Raw genomic sequence first — 4,841 nt, forward strand, 5'->3', positions numbered from 1 at the left:
GATCTGGCGTTACAATAGGTCAATTGAAACGGTTATTTGTAACGGTTTCAAAACCGTCTCCATAGAGGGATATTGTAATGGTTGTGGAACTACTACCATTGTTCCATCTTTGGGAACGGTTTTAAACCGTTGTGGTGCCATTATACCAGAGATTTTCTTAGTCTATTGCGACGGTTTTCATGTATATTGCAACGGTTTTGTGATATATTGAAACAATTATCATTATCCTATTTCAACGGCTATTGCAACAGTTATTAGGGGCTGCTGTTATTATTTTTAGGTCTATTGGAACGGTTATATTCTCTATTGCAACAATTCACAATTATCATTTTTGATATTTATTGAAGCAAAATGAGGAATATTTTCCAATGCAATGTAATTTAATACACCATAAATTATATAAACCACGAAATAAAATAAAATATTCAACTAGCTTTATCCATATACAAAAACAAAATATGAATACATTGTTTGATCAACAATTCAAAAGTCAAAATAGATGAGTTTGCATACAAAAAGTTTTAAACTAAAATATTGAACATGATAATAGAAAGTTTAACAACGATCAACAACTTTCAAGTAAGGTCTTCTTCACTGCTTTCGTCCGCAATCGTTGCACCTACAAAAGACAATCAGAAATAATTAAACAATTTTTTTTAAGATAATTGAATGACAAATTTTCCAACTCTCTAAATTCCTAGAATTTTCGGCAGAGTTTCCTTTGTAAATACGACTATCCCAAAAATTTTAACCTGCTCAAAACATCATTATGCTATAAGAAGTTTAGATTTGTTTAATATTTATGGTACTAAATAGAACATGATGATCTAACGTCCTAAACACTTTCCTGTAATAAGAAATATGACAGAGTACCTAAGCCATAATTGGGTAAAAGAAGGAAAAATAGCAGCAGCAGCAAGCAAGTGAAAGACGCAAAACATAGCAGCAGTGAAGTAGAAAATGAAGGGGGAAAACAGCAGCAACGAGCTAAGTATGCGCAGCTTTTTCGACAAAGAAAAAGCATTAAAAGAAGGAAAAACAGCAGCAGCAGCAACAAGCAAGTGAAAGACGCAAAAAACTAGTAGCAGTGAAGTAGAAGAAGAAGGGAAAAAACAGCAGCCACGAGCTGTAACTCTGATTTCAATTGGACCATAAATACAAACTTATAAGTTCATCGTATTAGGTGCTTCCATGTCTTCTATCCATAGGTCCTTTCATTTTAAGTGAAAGCAGCACAAGCATAATCGGATAGAAGTAAAAGAATGTGCTTATCAAAAATATTACTAGAGAAAGAAAAAAGGAGCAGCGAAACGATTTTCAGAATAACCAAGACAGCAACATCGAATATCGATATCAAAGATCAAACAAGGAAAATCTCATGGTTTCAAACAGAAAATCAAAACCTAACAAACTCACATGGATAGTTTCATATCCAATTTCGCATATTCATATCCATCAATTAGTCTCAATAAATAATTTCTAGCGATTAAATTTAGCATATTCTTATCACAAATTTAGAATAAAAGCGTTGCAAAGAGTTGAATTCAATTCCCATGTTAGAATTCTTTGATTCAACTTGCTAGATAATATAGTAGGCAAAAAATTGAGAACGTAACAACAAAATTATTCCCTCTAATTTGTAAAGTATGGTTCTGTAAAATTGTAATACCATATGCATCACTACCTGCTATTAGCTTTCGCTGAAAATTTTAACTTATCACTATTATACATTTACATGTAAGTTACTCCTCCCCAATATATTTTTTCCTGAACCTAAAGTTAAAGAAGAAATATGAGGGAAATTATAGCACTACCGTGTGGTACTATATTTCGTCATTATCATGATAGGCGTACTTTTCATGATTTCTGAGGGCTCAATATCAAGTTAAATTAATAAGTATAGGAAAGTAGGAAACGCAGTTTAGTAATGTTTAAATAGCATCAAAGATGTCAATGGAAGGTTCCTAGAGATGAACTTACAAACTAGACAGTTTCGCCTAAAAAAATTTAATGCGTAGTATCGAGAAACTGCAATAAATATGTAAAGATAACAATCAAAGTTAAAATAAGCGGAAAATAATGTGTTCCGGCCCTTTTTGTGGCTTCTGCTGAAAATATGAGTTTTCATAGATGGTTTACAACATAGCGTGTTAAACAATCAATTTTTCAGCTTCATGAACTGTGTTTGCTTGAGGATTCACTGAAAATATTGGATGTAGTGGTGCTCTTAAAGGTCTAGATTTTTACTTTTACTGACCTTTTCTACTCTAAATGATTTTGCTCCCGAGCTTTCAAGGATATTTCTAAAAATATGTAAGTGGAAGCTTTTGTTCAAGTTTTAAGCTGAAGGCTCGGAAACTTTGCAAAGCAGTGACTGGTAATTTTTAACTTATTAATGAACAACTACAAATTCACGCAAACAATATAAATCAACCATAAATTTCCTTCACTTCACAACGAGGACAACACATTAAGATCCACAGTGAAGAACACATACAGATTCTATTTGTGTTATAACCAAAACAATCAACTAGTTTTTCGAGAATGATATTTTTAGCGATCTTAAGCATTTATATATTAATTAAATTAATAGAAGTAGTGAACCTTAAACAGAAACTACAAATTACCAATTCTACAAAATAAAGGAACAATGAGATAGACCCAAAATTAGAAAAACAAAGGAGATAGTAGTATAGTACCTTCGAGATAATCTTGAATCCAAACCTATGCAAATGGCCAGCAGGTAACCTTAGTAAAATGCCCTTAGCTGCAGATTCTTGCACTACTGGTTGTGCCCGTTTGCTACCAAAAAGCCTTAGCACAAATTCGATAGCATTTGATTCCACTATTGCCAATGATGTTGTACACAAAAATATACAATAAACTACAAGTTAGAAACAAGACTTTTTAAATTTATCATAAGTCCCCGGCCATAATGTCCACAAAATGCTCCTTTCCGTATTACTTTCTATTAGGCTGCATGTAATTGTAACTAGGATTTAGGAACAAGCAAATCCTTATGATTCCAAGCAAATCGATTACAATTCAGAAAATCAAATATGATTGAGAAGATATCTGAGCTCAATCAAACTTATATGAATGAAGTGAAAAGGTAAATCACACCATTTCAACAGAAAAAAAAGGACCATTTCAAGCCTCCTTGTTCAAATCTGAGAAAAATAAAGTTAAACCTTTAGACATTACCCCAATAGATAGAACTCATCTTTTCTCTTTGTCATATACTCATAATAAGTGTAAATTTTTTAATCTTTCAAAGTTTAAAAAAGCATCAAAGTAAACTTCGACTTTGACAAATCTTTAAACTTTCAGTAGCAATTGCAATATGCAATTCTAATTTCTATTTCTAGATGACTAATGACATATTCCATTTCCAAAAAAGGAATTACTCTTGTGTTTTTTCCGAATGAAAAGATGATATAGCCACAAATTAGATAATTAAAAGACTAAAAAGAGTACAACTTCCAAATGAACTATAACTAATAATATCTTATTTGGTCAACCATGAATGAAATAAGGTCACTAAAGCTTAATATTCGTCAATATCTCTTCTTCCTAATAGATTAACATATAAAGAGAACAGAGCATCAAGATTGCATTCAGGCTTACCTATCAATATTTGTAAATCGAGATACATTCAAGCAAAAAATAAGATTTGAGCAACCACTGCTAATGGGTCGGCATTTCGTCGAATAGTTAATATGCATGACAGATGTGGGTAAGCACAATTTTAGCATACAACCAAGCCAACAACTCACTAATAGAAAATTGAGTATTCAAAATCATTTTACACACAGAGTAGGAAGAGATAATCCAGCAAGTCTACTAACTATTTAGATGAGATAAAATTGAACAAATTAGAAGAAACCCCCAAAAAGAAAATTGCAGTACATATGAAAATCACTAACCCGAAAGGAACTAAATGTGAAATGGGGTTGGCTTTGCTCGATAATAGACCTAGTTGTGCAAGAAAACAATGAGTTCTTTGGCAGCCCAGATCGGCGACCTTTACCAGCGAAATGGGACCTAGCGATAGAAGAAAAAGCTATGTTCTCTAGAAGTTCAGATTTGCGACCTCCATAGGCAGAATAGACCTCCATATTGTCGCTTCAAAACGATGGATTCTTCTTTAGGAGTGTTATATCAAGATGCTATATTTTGGATTCAACTATCGATTTGGACTTGGCAACAAAAGGTCTTAGAGTACTACTTTGTCTCTCATCAGGCTTAGAAATATTAGCAACTAAAAAAAACTCCACTCAAAAGGTTAGGGTTTTGCGAAAAATAGAAGGGGGGAAATAAGGAGGGAATCTGAACCCTTCTTGTGAACTGAAGCATTTGTTGTTGTTGGTTTAACCGGTTACTTCTAATTGAACTGGGACGATATGGTGGTGGTGGTGGTTGAAACATAGTGCGTTCATTTGTCACGACTCTTGTGTATCGCGTTGGTTGACAAGATCTAAATGACGATACAAGAGGTCCGTGACTTGAACTTTCTGTTATGTATATCTCTTCTTCATGCCCGTCTATTGGATGTGCTAGAACATGATTCATGAATTCTCTATAGCTGTGAATGATTTGATGACATATAGGACACTGGAGCAAAGCAAGGTGAGTCATTATTCATAACGAGGAGAGAATATTGAATTATACTCGCGAATTTGGTGATTGATGAATTATACTCACCAATTTTAGCGATTGAACGAAGAATTTATTCTAGGCATATCGCTTATCTTCACTTATAGATTCGACTCGTGATAATATGGTAATTCTGTTAAAGTAAATAATACCATTTTCATGCTAATACAAACAAAAGTTGAAAG

General features: G+C 33.1%; 1 long non-coding RNA gene across 1 annotated transcript; it reads right to left on the minus strand.

The window, feature by feature from the left end:
- Positions 1 to 395: 395 nt before the first annotated feature.
- LOC104221611 (uncharacterized) lies at positions 396 to 4,576 on the minus strand. The gene is made up of 3 exons (XR_709773.2): positions 3,927 to 4,576; positions 2,700 to 2,845; positions 396 to 619 (listed from the first exon to the last, which is right to left on the minus strand). It is a non-coding gene; the product is annotated as an uncharacterized lncRNA (long non-coding RNA).
- Positions 4,577 to 4,841: the final 265 nt, after the last annotated feature.

The sequence above is a fragment of the Nicotiana sylvestris genome, chromosome 1 (genome assembly GCF_000393655.2).
Source record: "Nicotiana sylvestris chromosome 1, ASM39365v2, whole genome shotgun sequence".
Lineage (NCBI taxonomy): Eukaryota > Viridiplantae > Streptophyta > Magnoliopsida > Solanales > Solanaceae > Nicotiana > Nicotiana sylvestris.